This window comes from Meles meles, chromosome 6 (genome assembly GCF_922984935.1).
Source record: "Meles meles chromosome 6, mMelMel3.1 paternal haplotype, whole genome shotgun sequence".
NCBI classification, from domain to species: domain Eukaryota; kingdom Metazoa; phylum Chordata; class Mammalia; order Carnivora; family Mustelidae; genus Meles; species Meles meles.
In genome coordinates, this window is record NC_060071.1 from 97,899,393 (window position 1) to 97,919,271 (window position 19,879).

Below are 19,879 nucleotides of genomic sequence, written 5' to 3' on the forward strand. Positions count from 1 at the left end.
GACTAAGTAATAATGTTCCAAGATACATAAAAGAATCTGTAAATGAAATCCCTGAATCACTGCCAGGACCACAAGACTGGAGACTATTTTAAAAAATAAGATCGTAAATTCTACAAACATTTTGGTAAGGTTAATGTTAATTTCAGATAACATTTTAAAATAACTGAAGGGTGCCTTGGTGGCTCGGTGGGTTAAAGCCTCTGCTTTCGGCTCAGGTCATGATCCCAGGGTCCTGGGATGGAGCCCTGCATCGGGCTCTGCATGGGGCTCTTTGCTCAGCAGGGAGCCTGCTTCCTCCTCTCTCTCTCTCTGCCTGCCTCTCTGCCGACTTGTGATCTGTCTGTCAAATAAATAAATAAAATCTTAAAAAAAAAATCCCTTAAAAAAAAATAACTGTTTCATATGTGAATACCTAGAAGAGGATGTAGTGACTTCTAGGACTAGGATAGATGGGGCTAATAATAAGACATATGTCACAGACTAATCTTGTTTCTTTATTTGATGTATTTAGAAGACTCGGAGATCAAGAAAATACACCTGCTGTCTGTAAAGAATTTTACAATGATTTTCATGATTTTCTTGACAGTAAAACTAAAAAATATAAGCTAGTTCAGTTAGCTAAATCAACAACACTAGTGCATACTAACTACTTCATGGAATGAGGTTTACCTGGAGGAAGGCTTCTAGAGTAAGCTATAAGGCCAAAATGAAGATACTTGGGCATGCCCTTCACCTCTACAGATGACATGAAACTATGACCTTCACCTCTACAGATGACATGAACCAAATCATTGGTTAACAAATGATGCATCCAAAAAGACCTGATATCTAACAAGAAGAAATTTAAGAGGGATAAATATTAAGATTCCAAAGTGGATTTCAAAACAACTACATAAGAATAGCTTAAGAGAAAAAAGACTCAACTGTAGGATGTGTTTAAAGGGCTCAGAGAGTTTAATTGCAGTATTATTTTAGTATACTAAGCTTAGTTAGGCTTAAGTTGCAATAATAAAACTATAATATGCAGAACTAGAGGAGATATTCTCACTTTGTTTTGCAAATGTCACACCACATCTGAAGTACAGATTCTTAAAAGGGAGCAGAACAAAGTATAACGTGATGAAGGGGGAAATTCAAATCATGTCTTATGGGTAACGGAACTGAGGATGTTGAGTACGAAGAGAAGGAAATCCGAGAGGGTTATTATGTGAAAAACCTAAAAGTTATTCAATAATAATAATAATAATAATAATATAATAATGTAGGGCTGCTTTGAGGATTAAATAAGTTTATACATATAAAGTGCTTAGAATAGCATTTATCAATAAGTTATTATATTACTAGTGAATTTCTAAAGTGTCTACTTAAGAGGTATTCTGCTTTCTGTGTTGCACCATCTCTCACTACCAGGTAAGAAATCCACCCTGGGGGCACCTGGGTGGCTCAGTGGGTTAAATCAGCCTCTGCCTTTGGCTCGGGTCACGTCTCAGGGTCATGGGATTGAGCCCCGCATTGGGCTCTCTGCTCGGCAGGGAGCCTGCTTCCCTCTTTCTCTCTGCCTGCCTCCCTGCCTACTTGTGATCTGTCTGTCAAATAAATAAATAAAATCTTAAAAAAAAAAAAAAAATCCATCCTGTACCACCGACATCCTAAGCCCCACAAACTACTGCAGAATCGATTTTTAAATCAAGTTAATGAGTTATTGTTTTTACATAAATATGAATCATATAGTGACAGATCCTTATATTAAACTAAGTTTTGTGTATTCAAGACTGATTAATTACCATTAATCATGATACAATACTGATTTGTAAAAATACACACACATAAATGTACACACAAAACATACACACCTATGTGTATTTATGTATTTCTCAAATATCCATATATGCAGGACAGTATGATTTTAAGAGACTGGGCTCAGGAATCAGGGTCCTAGGGTTACAACATTGTCTTAACTATTTATATTAGCTATGTGACCTTGGGAAAGTACTTGATCTTAAAGTCTCAGTTTTCTCATGGAGTGCATGAGTGGCTCAGTGGGTTAAGCCTTCGCCTTTGGCTCAGGTCATGATCTCAGGGTCCTAGGATTGAGCCCCACATCGGGCTCTCTGCTCAGCAGGGAGCCTGCTTCCCCTTCTCTCTGCCTGCCTTTCTGCCTACTTGTGATCTCTCTCTGTCAAATAAATAAATAAAATCTTGAAAAAAAAGTCTCAGTTTTCTCATCTGTAAAACATAGACAAAACAGTACACATAAGAACTCAATAGCTGTTAGAGGCTGTTTACTATTATATCATCATCCTCAAAAAGGCTTGGGTTTTGTCAGCTACCACATGTGACTTCCTTTCATGGTTACTAAAAAAGAAATGAAGCTTACTTACAAGTGAACTAACATAATCAAAGCCTGGCTAGTTTGACCAGAAAAAATATGACAAGCCACCTTTAAATTTTGATAGTTTACTACTTATAGACAATGAAAAGAAGAGTAAATCAAAGACTAAGTTTCCTGAATCCTTGTCCCACACACCAAAAAGGACAATACCAAAACAAAAAGGGCTAGATGAAGGCAACACAAGTTGTGAAGAACCCAAACTGTACTGCAGCTAAGCAGTTTTGTATTCTGCAGCTCTACTCTTTGGAGTAGGGGCGGGGCATGAAAGCCCCACATCATAAGCCCCTCATCATAATTAGGGAATTGAGATTCTGTCCCATGTCAGAATCTTGGGGGTTTTACAGGGTCAAGTGGGAGATGGCCTTGTAGCCACTCCTTAAAGGCCTCCCAACTCCCTGTGTTTCAGGAGAATCACAAGGTGCTTCAACGCTCAGATGAGCTGTGGTCCCAGGATCCAAGATTTGCCTAGGTGGCCCTATACAAGGTTATAATGAAGGTCATAACGAAGCTGCCTTCCTACACTTATACCCTCTATAGTATAGTAGAAATATATAGAAAGTATAGTATTGATACTTTCTTAGTATCCCCCCAAAATAATAAAAATGATCGAAGTTTTAAAAACCACTCAAAGAAAGGGTACTAGTAAAGATGAATTTTTAAAAGAACATCCATACATACTTCTTTACATCACTGGACAGAATACAAATAACACAGTGTTCACTCCCTTTAAGAAATATTGAGAGGGGCACCTGGGTGGCTCAGTGGGTTAAGCCTCTGCCTTCAGCTCAGGTCATGATCTCAGGGTCCTGGGATCAAGCCCCGCATCGGGCTCTCTGCTCAGCGGGGAGCCTGCTTCCCCCTCCCTCTCTGCCTACTAGTGATCTCTGTCATATAAATAAATAAAATCTTAAAAAAGAAAGAAAGAAAAGAAATACTGAGAATAGGGAAGGAGTCCAAAATGCAGAGGAATAGGAGACCTGAATTTCGTCTGGTCCCAGGAATTCAGCTAGACAGCTATCAAATCATTCTGAGTATCTGCAAACTCAAGCGGAGACTGAAGAAAAGAATAGGTGTAACTCTACAAATGGAAAAGTGACCATTTTCTAAAAGGTAGAAGGTGCTGGAGAAGTGAATCTAAGGCGATATACGGGAAGAAAGACTGCAGGGGGAGGGAGCCTCTATCAGCCGGTTACCAGCAAGTGATAAAGCAGCAGAGCACAAAAACAAAATGTTTAGAAGTCTGTTTTGGTGAGGGAGATGGCTCAGGCTGCTAAGCAGGGATGAAATCCTAGCTGGGGCAGTGTGGTTTCAGGATCCTCGGGGTCACAGAAAGCAGGTGTGCCTGACTGTGGTAGGTTCCCAGGCATCAAAGGGGGAAGCCAGCTACAATCAGTGAGACCAGGAGTGGACTCTCACCTTGGGGTTGCCATGGACTGTGATCTTCAGCACAGAGGGGATTGCTCTCTAAGCAGGGGCCTAACAAGCAGCAGAACCAGGGAGACGCTCCCTTCTTCCCCCGGAGAGGAGTGCTGTGGGAGCGTGCCACAGAAGCCTGCACGGTTTGGAGACTCCAAACAGGGTCATGTGCCTGAGATAAAAACATTCAGTCACCGGCTGGGTGAGCACAGAATGCTGCTGGAGACCAGGGAACCAGAAGTGACTGACTACTTTTCTCTGAGGACTCACAGAGGAGTGGGGCCCGAGCTTTTACCTCCCCAGACTGGGAGACGGCCATTTTCATTCTTGTCCTCTAAAGTGGTGTGGAAAGCCTTCATGGAACAAAAGCCACATACAGCAAACCAGAGGAGATTCCTTAGCTTGGCCCCCTGGCAAGGGCAGTGCAATTCCGCCTCGGACAAATACACTTGAGAATCAAAGCAACAGGCCATTCCCCCAAAAAATCAGCAAGAACATCCAGCCAAGACCACATTTAACAATCAATGAGAACTGCAAAACTCTAACACTAGGGGAATACAGCACAAAGAACTCATGGCTTTTATTTTCAGGATTCTTTAGTCTTTCTACTTTAATTTTTAAATTTTTCTTTATTTTTTTAAATTTCTTCTTTCCCTTTTCAACCAATTTCTTATTTTATCAACTTTTTTTTTTTTAAAGATTTTTTAATTTATTCATTTGACAGAGAGAGAGATCACAAGTAGGCAGAGAGGCAGGCAGAGAGAGGAGGAAGCAGGCTCCCTGCGGAGCAGAGAGCCCGATGCGGGGCTCGATCCCAGGACCCTGAGCCGAAGGCAGCAGCTCAATCCACTGAGCCACCCAGGCGCCCCTCAACTTCTTTTTAAAATTCTCATTTTGACAGTTACATTCTATCCTTTCAATGTATTTAATTTTATTTTTGTATATAGAAGGTTTTCTTTCTTTACATTTTTGAGATTCAGTTTCCTCTAAAACTGACTAAATATAGTCAGGACATAGCAGATGGTTCTGTTCTATTCACCTGTTTGTTTAGATCCTTTTCTTTTTTGTTTTTCTTGTTTTTTTTTCTTTTGTTTTTTCTTGTCTTTTAATTTCCAATTTTACAGTTACATTATACTCTTTCATTGTATTTAATTTTATTTTTATACATACATAACTTTTTCTTCTTTTACAATTTTGGGATCTAGTTTTCCATAAAACAGACCAAAATACACACAGAAGCCAGTATATTGCTCTATTCTGCACATCTGTCTGATTATAGTATTTTTTTTTTTCCTTTTCTTCCCTCCCCACCACCCTGCCACCAATATTAGGTCTCTTCTGATTTGTTTAGTGTATATTTTTCTGGGGTCGTTGTTGCCATTTTAGTTTTTTGTTCTCTCGTTCATCTATTCTTCCCTGGACAGAGTGACAAGACAGAAAAACTCACCCCAAAAAAGAGAACAAGAGGCAGTACTGACTGCCAGGGACCTTATAAATAAATATGGACATTAGAAAGATGTTGGAACTAGAGTTCAGAATAACGATTATAAAGATACTAGCTGGACCTGTGACGCCCTGGTGGCTCAGTCCATTAAGTGTCTGCTTTCCACTCAGGTCATGAACCCAGGGTCCTGGGATCAAGTCCCATATTGGGCTCCTTGCTCAGCAAGAAGCCTGCTTCTTCCTCTGCCTGCCGCTCTCCTGCTTGCACTCTCTCTCTGACAAATATATAAATAAAATCTTAAAAATATATATATACTGGCGGGGCTTGAAAAAATCATAGAAGACACTAGAGAATCCCTTTCTGAAGAAATAAAAGAACTAAAATTTAACCAAGTCGAAATCAAAAAGATTTTTAATGAGATGCAATAAAAAAATGGAGGCTCTAACTGCTAGGATAAATGAGCAGAAGAGAGAATCAGTGATACGGAAGACCAAACAGTGGAGAATAAAGAACCTGAGAAAAAGAGAGAGAAAAAGAACCAGATCACAAAAGGAAAATCTGAGAGACAAATGAAACCATAAAATGGAACAATATTAGAATAATTGGGATCCCAGAAGAGAAGGAAAAGAGAGAAAAGGGCAGAAAGCTGAACTTCCCTAATCTGGGGAAGGAAACAGGCATCAATATCCAGGGGGCATAGTAAAATCAAAATCAGTAAAAATAGGTCGACACCCCAACATATAATAGTGAAACTTACACATGTCAATGACAAAGAGAAAATCCGGAAAGCAGCTAGGGATAAGAGATTGGTAACTTACAAGGGCAGAAACATTAGATTGGCAGCAGACCTATTCATGGAGCTGTGGCAGGCCAGAAAGGACTGGCATGTTACATTCAGGGTGCTAAATGAGAAAAATATGCAGCCAAGAATACTTTATCCAGGTAGGATGTCACTCAAAAAGGAGTGACAAAAAACTTCCAGTACAAACAGAAACTAAAAGAATTTATGATCACTAAACCAGCACTATAAGAAACACTAAAAGGAGTGCTCTAAGTAAAGAGAGAGACCCAAAATAACAAAGACCAGAAAGAAACAGAGATGATATAAAGTAACAGCCACTTTACAGGCAATACAATGGCACTAAATTCATGTTTCAATAGCTACTCTGAATGTAATTGGCCAAATACCCCTATCAAAAGACACAGGTATCAGACTGGATAAAAAAACAAGACCCATCAATATGCTGTCTGCAAGAGAATAATTTTTGATCCAAAGACACCTCCAGATTTAAACTGAGAGGGTGGAAAGCCATTTATCATGCTAACGGACCTCAAAAGAAAGCTGGGGTGGCAAGCCTTATATCAGTCAAAGTAGATTTTAAGCCAAACACTGTAATAAGAGATGAGGAAGGACACAATATCATAATTAAAGTGTCTATCCAACAAGATCTAACAATTATAAATATTTATGCCCCTAACTCGGGAGCAGCCAATTACATAAGCCAATTAATAAAAAAATCAAAGAAACACATAGACAGTAATACAATATTAGTAGGGGACTTTAAGACTTCCCTCCTGGCAATGGACAGATCATCTAGGCATTAAGATCAACTAGGATATAAGGGCTTTATTTCTTTTTTTAAAGATTTTATTTATTTACCTGACAGAGGGAGAGATCACAAATAGGCAGAAAGGCAGGCAGAGAGAGAGGGGCAAGCAGACTCCCTGCCGAGCAGAGAGCCTGATGTGGGGCTCAATCCCAGAACCCTGAAATCATGACCTGAGCTAAAGGCAGAGGCTTAACCCACTGAGCCACCCAGGTGCCCCTAGGATGTAAAGGCTTTAAATGACACACTGGACCAGATAGGCTTCACAGATCTATTCAGAACCTTCTATCCCAAAGCAAGAGAATACATATTCTTCTTGAGTGCACATGGAATATTCCCAAGAATAGATCACATCCTGGACTACAAATCAGGTCTCAACCAGCACTAAAAAGACGGATCATTTCCTGCATGTTTTCAGACCACAGTGCTTTGAAAGTGGAACTCAATCACAAGAACAAAATTGAAAAGAGCTCAAATACATGGAGGATAAAGAGCATCCTATTAAAAAATGAATGGGTCAATTAGGAAGTTAAAGGAGATTTTAAAAAATTCATGGAAACAAATGAAAATGAAAACAGAATTGTTCAAAAATCTTTGAGATGCAGCAAAGGTGGTCCTAAGAGGAGAGCGTATAGCACTACAAGCCTTTCTCAAGAAATAAGAAAGGTCTCAAATATACAACCTAACCCTATACCTAAAGGAACTGGAGAAAGAACAGCATGGAAGCAGAGAAAACACAACAGGAGAAGAGACATAATAAAGATTAGAGCAGTAGTCAATGAAACAGAAACCAAACAACAATAAAACAGATCAACATAACTGGGAGCTGGTTCTTTGAAAAAATTAGTAAGACTGATAAAACCCTGGTCAGACTTATCAAAAAGAAAAGAGGAAGGACCCAAATAAAATCATGAATTAAAGAGGAGAGATCAAAACCAACACCAAAGAAATATAAACAATTATAAAAACATATTATGAGCAACTATATGCCAACAAATCAGGCAGTCTGGAGGAAATGGATGCATTCCTAGAGACATATAAACCACCAAAAGTGAACCAGGAGAAACAGAAAACCTAAACAGATCATAACCAGCAAGGAAATCGAAGCAGTAATCAAAAATCTCCCAACAGGGGTACCTGGGTGGCTCAGTTGTTAAGCATCTGCCGTTGGCTCAGGTCATGATCCCAGGGTCCTGGGATCAAGCCCTGCATCAGGCTCCCTGCTCAGTAGGAAGACTGCTTCTCCCTCTTCCACTCCCCCCTGCTTCTGCCCCCCCCCGCTCAAATAAATAAATAAATAAATAATCTTAAAAAAAAAAAAAATCTCCCAACAATAGGAGCCCATGGCCAGATGGCTTCCCAGGGGGATTCTACCAAACATTTAAAGAAGTAATACCTATTCTTCTGAAGATATTTCAAAAAGTCAAGATAGAGAGAAAACTCCCAAACTCTATGAGGCACTACCTTGATCCCCAAATCAGACAAAGACCCCACCAAAAAGGAGAATCACAGACCAATATCCCTAATGAACACTGATGCAAACATTCTCACCAAAATACCAGCCAATAGGATCTAACAGTATATTCAAAGGATTATTCACCACGACCAAGCAGGATTTATTCCTGGGCTCCAAGGTTGGTTCAACATCTATAAATCAGTGTGATACACTACATAAATAAAAGAAAGGACAAGAATCATATAATCTTCTCAATAGACCCAGAAAAAGCATTTGACAAGGTACAGCATCCCTTCTTGATTAAAACTCCTTATAGTGTAGGGATAGAGGGTACATACCTCAATATCATAAAAGTCATCTATGAAAAATCCACAGGGAATACCATGCTCAATGGGGAAAAGCTGAGAGCTTTTCCCCTAAGGTCAGGAACATGGCAGGCATGTCTACTCTCACCACTGTTCAACACAGTACTTGAAGTCCTAGCCTCAGCAATCAGACAACAAAAAAAAATAAATAAAAGGCATCCAAATCGGCAAGGAAAAAGTCAAACTCTCACTCTTTCCAAATGACATGATACTCTATATGGAAAACCCAAAAGACTCCACCGCAAAATTGTTAGAACTCATACAGGAATTCAGCAAAGTGGCAGGATACAAAATCAATGCACAGAAATCAGCTGCATTTCTATACACCAACTACACCAACAAAAAGACAGAAGAAAGAGAAATTAAGGAGTCAATCCCACTTACAACCGCACCCAAAACTATAAGATACTTAGGAATAAACCGAGGCAAAGAGGCAAAGGATCTGTACTCAGAAAACTATAGAGTCCTCATAAAAGAAATAGAGGAAGAGACAACGAAATGGAAAAACATTCATGCTCAGGGATTGGAAGAACAAATATTGTTTAAATGTCTATGCTACCTAGAGCAATCTATGCATTCAAGGCAGTCCCTATCAAAATACCATCAACTTCTTAAACAGAAATGGAACAAAATCTTAAAATTTGTTTGGAACCAGAAAAGACTCTGAATAGCCTAAGTGATGTTAAAAATGAAAACCAAAACTGGTGGCATCACAATTCTGGACTCCAAGTTCTATTACAAAGCTGTAACCATTAAGACAGTATGGTACTGGCACATTAACAGACCCACTGATCAAGAGAACAGACCAGAGAACCCAGAAGTGGACCCTCAACTCTATGGTCAACTAATCTTCGATAAAGCAAGAAAGAATATCTAATGAAAAAAGACAGTCTCTTCAACAAATGGTGTTGGGAAAAGTAGAAAAATCACATGCAGAAGATTGAAACTGGACCATTTCCTTAAACTAGACACGAAAATAGACTCAACATGGATGAAAGACCTCAATGTGAGACAGGAAACCATCAAAATTCTTGATGAGAACAAAGGCAGCAACCTCTTTGACTTCAGCCACAGGAACTTCTTGCTAGAAGAAAGGTAAGGGAAACAAAGGCAAAAATGAACTATTAGGACTTCGTTAAGATGAAAAGCTTTTGCACAGCAAAGGAAACAGTTAACAAAACCAAAAGATAGCGGACAGAACAGGAGAATATATTTGCAAATGAAATATCAGATAAAGGGCTAGTATCCCAAAATCAAACTTGTTTGATAAAGAACTTATCAAACTCAACACCCAAAGAATAATCCAATCAAGAAATGGGCAGAAGGCATGAACAGACATTTCTTCAGACATTCAAACAGATAAGAGACATATGAAAAAGTGCTCAACATCACTCAGCATCCCGCAAATACAAACCAAACCACAATGAGATACCACCTCATACCAGTCAGAATGGCTAAAATTAACAAATCAGGAAATGACACAGATGGTGAGGATGCAGAGAAAGGGGAATCCTCCTACAGTTGGTAGGAATACAAGCTGGTGCAGCCACTTCTGAAAAACAGTACGCAGGTTCCTCACAAAGTTGGAAATAGAGCTATCCTAGGACCCAGCAATCACACTACTGGGTATTTACCCTAAAGATACAAATGTAGTGATCCAAAGGGACATGTGCACCTGAATGTTTATAGCAGCAATGTCCACAACAGCTGAACTATGGAAAGAGCCTAGATGTCCCCTGGGAGATGAGTGGATAAAGAAGATGTGATACACACCACACACACACACATACACGTATATACACAGAATATTATGCAGCCATCAAAAAATGAACTCTTGCCATTTGCAAGACATGGATGGAACTAGAGGGTATTATGTTAAGCAAGATAAATCAATCAGAGAAAGAGAATTATCATATGATCTCACTGATATGTGGAATTTAAGAAACAAGGCAGAGGATCATAGGGGAAGAGAAGAAAAAATCAAACAAGACAAAACCAGAGAGGGAGACAAACCATAAGAGACTCTTAATCATAGGAAACAAACTGAGGGTTGCTGGATGGGAGGGGGAGTGAAGGGATGGGGAAACTGGGTGACAGACATTGTGGAGGGTATGTATTGCAATGAGCACTGGGTATTATATAAACATGGCTGATGAATCACAGACCTTTATCCCTGAAATATGGTAATTAACTGAATTTAAATAAAATTTTAAGAAAAAGAAATATTGAGAATAAGGTTTAAGTAAAGAGATAATACTTTGAATGCTTAACTGAAACAAACTAAAAACTGCAAAATGTCAAGGTAAACATAGGGACTTAAAATGAATTACAATGGAGGTTTGTCATAACATCATTCTTAAAATTTTTAATTTGACCCCTTTTATCTCTGAAGAAATCTGACTTAAGAGAAATTCACAAAACTTCAACTTTTTTTAGAAGCTTTAAAACAATGGTTCTCAAAATATGACCCTTGTACCACCGGCATCTGCATCACCTGGGACCTGCAAGGGATGCAAATCCTTGAGCCCAGCCACATATCTAAGAAATCAGAAACTACATAGACAGTTTTAAGCCCTCCGGGCAATTGATATGCATGCTAATGTTTGAGAACCCGTTCAGATACTGTCAACACAAGTGTAACTGCTAAAAAATTATCCTACATCATACTGTAACTCCTTCAAAATTATAAATTACAACTGTGACTATATTTGGTTCAGCTATTTACCTCTAAATGGCTAAAAGTAACTCAAAGAAGCAATAACTTCTAATTTTTAAAACCTCACATTTGATAGTTTACATTGACAATTTCATCACAGTAACAACCTTGTGCGGAAGGAAAATAAAGTATCATGGAAAACAGGAAAGAAAAGTGTGCAAATCATGAATTTTAGAACCAGAGAGATGTGAGTTCAAGTCTATATTTAAGTAATTAATAGCAATATACTTTGGGAAAATTACACATTCTTGACTTGAATTTTGTTACTTTCAATTTGTTGCGGATTAAATAGAATGTTTGGGGGCGCCTGGGTGGCTCAATGGGTTAAAGTCTCTGCTTTTGGCTCAGGTCATGATCCCAGGGTCCTGGGATCGAGACCTGCATCGGGCTCTCTGCTTAGCAGGGAGCCTGCTTTCCTTCCTCTCTCTCTGCCTGCCTCTCTGCCTACTTGTGATCTCTGTCTGTCAAATAAATTTTAAAAAATAAACAAACAAATAAATAGAATGTGTGGTTTGAAGAAACAGACCAATCGAGAAGAATCAGAATAGAGAAATATATCACCTAGCATATACAAATTTAGCTTATGATAAAGGCAGTACCTCAAAATCAATGAGGAAAACAGGGATATTAAATAAACATATTAGAATTAGAATAACTAAGTAGCCTTATAAAAATAGATAAAATTAGATTTCTTCCATAAAACTACACCAGGATAAGTTCCTAATGGATCAGAGGTATAAATGTAAAAAAAAAAGAAAATAATACAACATGTTTTATTAAAATAACAGGGTGATTTCCTCTGTAACGAAGATCAGAAAAAATTTCTTAACTATGATACAAAACCCAGAAGCAGAAGTGGAAAGACAGATCAAGGTGATTACATTATAAAGCTTTGACTATCTAGTTATGTTTATCTAGTTAGTGGCCTAACCATGCCATTCTGAATAACTTCAAAACAGTAAGTTGATGGTCTGTTACTACTGGGATATGCCCCCAAACAAAACAAAAACCTTATGCTATTTTCAGGAATCACATTATTGGTGAAAGCGTTATTAATATTCTGAAATTGTTATGTGTACATTGCAGACTATTGTGTGTGCACTGCATAATTACATGGTATTTCTAATAACATCGTCTGTAGGGTCACCGTGATCTGTCATACTCAGTAAGGGAGAAAAGAGAAAGACGTTAAGACTAAGATTCTGAATATAAACCTTGTACTCTGATTTTGAATAAAAAGTACAAGAGGGATTAAATCTATATACAGAAACAACATTAATAATATGTACTAGTATATACTTTATGTATATAATATTAAAAATACTTATGAGAAATACAAATGTAAAAGATATATACATTATTTTAAAGAAAAAGTTATTTTATCAACTTTTTTTTTTTTAAGATTTTTTAATTTATTCATTTGACAGAGAGAGAGATCACAAGTAGGCAGAGAGGCAGGCAGAGAGAGGAGGAAGCAGGCTCCCTGCGGAGCAGAGAGCCCAATGCGGGGCTCGATCCCAGGACCCTGAGATCATGACCTGAGGCTCAGTGGGTTGGGCCGCTGCCTTCGGCTCGGGTCATGATCTCAGGGTCCTGGGATCGAGTCCCGCATCGGGCTCTCTGCTCAGCGGGGAGCCTGCTTCCCTCTCTCTCTCTCTCTGCCTGCCTCTCTGCCTTGTTGTGATTTCTCTCTGTCAAAAAATAAATAAAATCTTTAAAAAAAAAAAAAAAAGAAAAAGTTAATTATATTTCCTACTCTGTTTACTGAACAGGGCTAGGAACTATGACCAACGCAGTTAACAAGGAGCACTCCTACCACCCAGATGCAGTCCCTAAATATCATTCCCCCTCAAGGGATCAGAACTCCTTGTACAAATGGCTGATTCAAGGCCTGGAATGAAAATATCAAGATAAATTTGGAATTTTTACTACTAGACAGCAAGAAAGCTATCAGTGATAACAAAGGTTAAAAAAAAAAAAAAGGAGCCAAACTGAATAGGCTATCACTAGTCAAAGATGGGACAGAGTGAATATCAATAACTGCAACTGATTAAGACATATCAGATATGCTTAATTCCATGAGTCCAGGGATGCCTGGGTGGCTCAGTCAGTTAAGCGTCTGCCTTCGGCTCAGGTCATGATCCCAGAGTCCTGGGATTGAGTGCTGCCTTGGGCTTCTTGCTCACCAAGGAGACTGCACCTTCCTCTGTCTGCCTGTCAATCCCCTGGCTTGTGCTCGCTCTCCATCTCTGACAAATAAATAAATCCATGAGTCCATAATGATAATACAATTATGACAACTTAAATCCTAATTCAGTACCACTAGAGGGTGCTAATGAACCAACTTATTATTTGAAACCTAGTAAATAAAGGGAAAGAATCGAACATTTATCATCTTTCTGATACTAACTGTACCACTGGGGTACCAAATACATGAAGGGAAGTTTCTTTTCATAAAAGTACTCCAGTTAATAAATAAAGAAAGAATGATAAAGTGTCACCACTTCACAATCTTAATGAATAAGTGTAGGTATTGATCAAAAGTGTTGATTATGAAGGGCTGCTAATATCACAAAAAGAGAGACAACCAGACATCAGGATCTTTCAAGAGAAGACCATAGTATCAGCTATGGATATTCCTGAACTCTCCAGTTCCCCACACACACCAAAATCAAACATGCAGTCAACAGTCTAGATCCAACTATTAATTTACCACAGAGTACAGAAAAAGCATGTTTAACTGTAAGAGAAGGATGCAATCAGCAAAAACCTCCTGACTGTGAGAAAGTTTATGGAATAACCCAGATGCTTCCATAAATAAACTGAAAGAAATGAAAAGAAAGAGAATGAACATACAGATCAAGATAAACTGGAAAGACATAGCAAACAGATACAACTTGTAACTGTATGCATGCAGGCGCATGCACACACACCCAGACACATACATTTAGGAGACAACTGGAAATTTGGAAACTAACTAGATTACTCATTGTATTAACTAATCACCACTGGGGTGCCTGGGTGGCTCAGTGGGTTAAAGCCTCTGCCTTCGGCTCAGGTCATGGTCCCAGGGTCCTGGGATCGAGCCCCGCATCGGCCTCTCTGCTCAGCGGGGAGCCTGCTTCCCCCCCACCCCCTCTGCCTGCCTCTCCACCTACTTGTGATCTCTGTCTGTCAAATAAATACAATAAAACTTAAAAAAAAAACAACAAAAACTAATTACTGTTGCTGAAAAATGATACTGTAGCTATGTTTTTAAGAGTTTTTATCTTTATTTTTTAAGATTTAAAAAAAAAAATTTACTTGTCAGAGAGAGCATGTGCGCACAAGTAGGGGAACAGGAGGCAGAAGGAGAAGCAGGCTCCCGCTGAGCAAGGAGCCTGAAATGGGACTTGATCCCAGGGCCCCAGGACCCCAGGACCCCAGGATCATGACCTGAGCCAAAGGCAGACATTTAACCAACTAAGCCACCCGCCTGGTTCCCAAGAATTTTTATCTTTTACATACTAAAATATTTGTAGGTAAAATAATATATCAGGAGTTTGCTTAAAATAATATGCAATGAGGGGCACTTGGATGGCTTAGTTGGTTAAGTGTCTAACTCTTGATTTCAGCTCAGGATAGGATCTCAGGGTTGTGAGATTACGCCCTGCGCTGAGCTCCATGCTCAATAAGGAGTCTGCTTGAAATTCTCTCTCTCCCTCCCCCCCTTTCCCTGTACTGCCCCAAGCACACATGCATGCGTACTCTAAATAAATAAATAAAATATTTTTAAAAAATAATATGAGATGTAGATGATGTCATGAGCTGCTAACTGTTAAGGCTGGGTGATAGGTACATGAGGGTTTATGATGTTGTTTTTGCATGCTTTTGAAATTTTGCACAGAAAAAAAAAAGAACGTATGTATACGGCACTGAACTTGGCATAAGACCTAGAGATGAAGAATGTGAAGTTCAGAGAGTTTATTTATTTATTTATTAAAGATTTTTATTTATTATTTGACAGACAGAGATCACAAGTAGGCGGAGAGGCAGGCAGAGAGAGAGAGGAAGCAGGCTCCCTTCGGAGCAGAGAGCCCAATGCGGGGCTCGATTCCAGGACCCTGGGATCATGACCCGAGCTGAAGGCAGAGGCTTTAACCCACTGAGCCACCCAGGTGCCCCAGAGAGTTTAAATGAATTAACAAAGATCATACAAGTAGAAAGAGATGTTCCTGGGACTGTAATGTTTTCTTAATCTTAGAACAATGTTCTCTATACATTACCTTCAAAAAATTTCCATGCTGAACAGTATAGATAGACCCCTCAAATATTTACTGAACCAATTTATAATTGTTGCCACTCCTGAGAGAACTGTTTTATAAAGACCTGCTTGGAAGACCTTTGTCAACATTTTATAAAGACCTGTTTGGAAGACCTTTGTCAATTTGCCAATTACTGGGGTGCCTGGGTGGCTCAGTTGTTAAGTGTCTGCCTTCAGCTCAGGTCATGATCCCGGGGTCCTGGGATCAAGCCCCACATGGGGTTCCCTGTTTGGCAGGAAGCCTGCTTCTCCCTGTCCCACTCCCGCTGCTTGTGTTCCTTCTCTTTCTGTGTATCTCTCTGTTAAATAAATAAATAAACAAAATCTTAAAATTTTTTTTTTTAAATGGGCCAATTACTGTTCTAAGCTTTTTACATGTATTAACTCCTTTCATCCTCGGAATAACACCATGAGATACACACTGCTGTTGTTATTCTTACCTCATAAAGTAATCTGAGGCACAGAGAAATTAGGCCCAGGCAAGATTTAAATCTTGGCACTCTATCTCCAGAGTTCTTCATGACTATTTTATAAAGCCTCACTTATAAACTTATAATTTCTTAACCTTATTAAAGTTTTAACTCAAGGGGGCTCCTGGGTAGCTCAGTTGGTTAAGCAAATGCCTTCAGATCAGGTCATGATCCCTGGATCCTGGGATCGAGTCCCTCATCTGGCTCCCTGCTCAGTGGGAAGCCTGCTTTTCCCTCTTCCACTCTCCCTGCTGGTGCTCTCTCTCTCTGTGTCTCTGTCAAGTAAGTAAATAAATATTACATAAATAAATAAATAAAATAAAGTTTTAGCTCAAACAAGAATCTAAAAAAGTCCAGGACAGAAACTTAAAAATAGATCACACACAAACACATATATAAAATATATACACATACTGTACAGATCAGATACAAAAGTCCATCAGGGTTTTAAAATGAAATACAGAGGCATCTATGGAACAATCATTCCTTTCTGTTATTTATATAATGGCAGCATTCTCGTTATATAAATATGCACAATATAAAAATAATATTACATAAAATCAAACTTTCCATAGTCTACAGAAGTTTCATAATTTTGGGAGCTGAAACAAAGATAATAAGGGTCAGGCTGTGAGTTTAGTAACTACTTAATTGACACCTAAGTAAACAGTGGTGCTGAAATCAGTTGGGAGGCAATTATCTGCTACAAGGAAAGAAAATAAATGGTGATGAGAAAGAAGAATTGTTAAAAAAATTCAAACACACATATACTTAGCTGTAAAAGTGTGATTTATATAAAATGAGAGTATTTTATCAGATCAGTTCTTTTCTTAAATTTGCTTCCCACAGTTCAACTCTCCTCACAGCAGAATTCAATTAATGATGGCATACTACTTTATCAGTGGGCCTAAGAACAAGCTGGCAATTTTCCTGTTCTCTGAGATTGACTTTAATTATATCTGGAGAAACAAAAGTAAAATAAGATAAAAGTAAAATAAGAAGCCCACTATAATATGAATCATTATATCATGAAGTCAGAAATAATACAAAAGAAAGTTCTCAAAGTCTTTTTTATATCCAGCAAAAGCTATAAGTTACATAATTAATTTGTCCACTGAAAAACTAGTTGCAATGAAAGTGAAATCCTGTTAATTTAAACAGATTAATATCAGAAATGCAACAAAAATTGGATTTTTGTTTAACGTTGTAATTTCGACTCAGAAATGCACAATGGCTTTGAAACATACACCTAAAAAAAAAAAAAAAAAGAAAACAGATCTCTGAAATACATCAAGAAAACCTGTTTAATTTCACATATATAAAAATAGACTCATCATTTCTTAACCTTATTGAAGTTTTGGCTCAAGTAAGAAACTAAAAAACTTCAGAACAGAAACCCAAAAAGGAAGATTAAATATATGTAGTTAAACAATATATCATAAAATATACGAATGATTAATAATGTTTATAAGTCCAGCTCAAAAAATTAATGTATAACAAATATTTCTATAATCCATTAATTTAACTAAACTTTTAAACAAGTATTAATATTTTAAACTTTTTTACCCAGATTTGGTATTTTCAATGTATTCTTTTATTTTAATTATTTATTTGACAGAGATCTTAAGTAGGCAGAAAGGCAGGCAAAGAGAGAGGGGGAAGCAGGCTCCATGCTGAGCAGAGAGCCCAATGCAGGGCTGGATCCCAATTGCAATCTATAACATAGTGATCTATGGAGCCCTGAGAAAAGGGGTCAAAATAAAGACTCATCTTGCTTTGTTTTAAGAGAAAGGCCACAATAATTGGTTGGCTTAAGTATCCACAACTCTTGAAAAGTATTCTCTATGGAGAGAAGGAGTAATTCTTAAGCTTCTACCATAACTTTGATGATATATCATTCAAGACTTTCCAAGTTCCTTTTCTTTGATTTCATGATTACCACACCACCTCCATTTCCCATGTTCTTCAATACTGCACTGGATTTTTCAACCTGAAAATTCTGATCACTGCAAAGGGTTATCTTCTGTTCCAACATAAACTGGCATTCTAATAGGTACATTCTAATGTGTACATCATTCTCATATTTAGTTTGGTTTGAGTGAGGTTACTGAAGCCTGAGAATATATGAGTAAATGTATAAATATGAGTTTCTTACACTGGAAATATGAGAACCAGACATTCCTTCTTACTGAGGACTGCTACAATCCTCTCTTGGTTTTCACTTCTCAGAGCTTGCACTATCCCTAAAATTTTTTTTAAAAATTTAAAAAAGGCGTGGGGGGTGTGGTCTACTGAAATAAAGTTAAACCAAATGAGGCAGATTCATTTAAACACCAAATGACTAATTAAAATCAAAATAACCTAGAACTGAAACCAAAACATAAGGATGTGGCTCAGTCTTTAAGCGTCTGCCTTCGACTCAGGTCATGATCCCAGGGTTCCAGGACTGACCCTCACATCCGGCTCCCTGCTGGATGGGAAGACAGCTTCTCCCTCTCCCATTTCCCCTGCTTGTGTTCCCTCTCTCGCTGTGTCTCGGTCAAATAAATAAATAAAATATTAAAAAAAAATAAACGTGCATTATCCAGTAACATTATTTACAAAGTGGTTTGGCATGTGTAACTCAATTATCCTGACTTCACTTGCATTTAAACTGCATCAGAGACTTCAAATAATAACTCAGCCTTTTCTCAGTGGGTCATTATAAAGTAATTGTGTTATTCCTTCAAAAAATATCTCTTCCACACTTCAAAGAATTCAGCCTCACGCCAGACACTCCAGCTCTTCAATTGTGTGTCCGCGTAAGTTTCATTAACAAGGAGAGAACGCTCACCAACAATTCACACTTCACCTAAAACAAAAAAAACGTCTATTATTAGCCCTAAGTGTACAGGGCAGATTTCTCTTAGGTCCCTGATGCCAAGAACTTCAACCGCAAGTGAAATTGTCTTTGCAATCTCAGTTTCCAGGAGATTGAAAGGCTGCAGAGACGCGCAAGGATTCTGCAGAGAGGTTGGGGTGGCAAAGAGAACGGGAGGAAGGAAGGAGTAAGTCTCAGAATGGAACTGCATTAGGAGACTTTGCGAACGTCTCAAAAGACGTGGTAAGATACAGGGAAAATGGATTAAGTACGTTTTTAAAGAGAATTTAAAATGATGAAAGTAAGGAAAGATGAAAGAAAATCATTAACCTTCCACGACCCGAGGGTAAGCGAAGTAGGAAAAGGAAGGGGGGAGGGCGGAGTATAAGGGCCCCAAAGACCAGAATTTGAAAGGAAAAAAAAAAAAAAAAAGTACGCGAGCTCTGAGCTTGGCCTTGGTCCGAATCTCCAGTCAGTGTACGCGGACGGCAGGAGGGAAGGATCGCACTTACTCGGGGTTGCAGAAAGCAACGTATTTACAACGGTAACAAACCCTGCACAAGAAGATGTCGCCTCTCTCCCTGCTAGCTCCCGTGCATTTCTTTACCTCTTACGGCGGCACCAGCGTCACTCCGGCAAAACTCTGCCAAAGCCTGCGCCGCAGGAGGACAGCAAAAGGAAAATACCTGAGTCCCAGGAATCACGCCAGCAACGACAGGAGGAGGAGTCGTGGACCACTGGAATCCGGGGAGGATCCTCACTTGTCTTCAAACCCCAATCTTTTCGGGTGGGGCGGGGATGTTCCGCTCGGAGCGGAAACGTCACTTCCGCCTAGTGCCTTCACCCCTTT

General features: G+C 38.8%; 1 protein-coding gene across 2 annotated transcripts in view; it reads right to left on the reverse strand.

Moving 5' to 3' along the window:
- Positions 1-19,878, reverse strand: part of KLHL28 (kelch like family member 28) — a 40,008-nt gene extending 20,130 nt beyond the window's left edge. Inside the window, exon 1 of one of the 2 annotated variants that reach the window (XM_046008826.1) lies at positions 19,637-19,726. The gene's annotated coding sequence lies outside the window, so the exon portion shown is untranslated. Of the gene's footprint in view, positions 1-19,636 lie in introns of both variants that reach the window. The other variant, XM_046008825.1, reaches the window with a different exon arrangement.
- Between the last annotated feature and the right edge of the window lies 1 nt (position 19,879).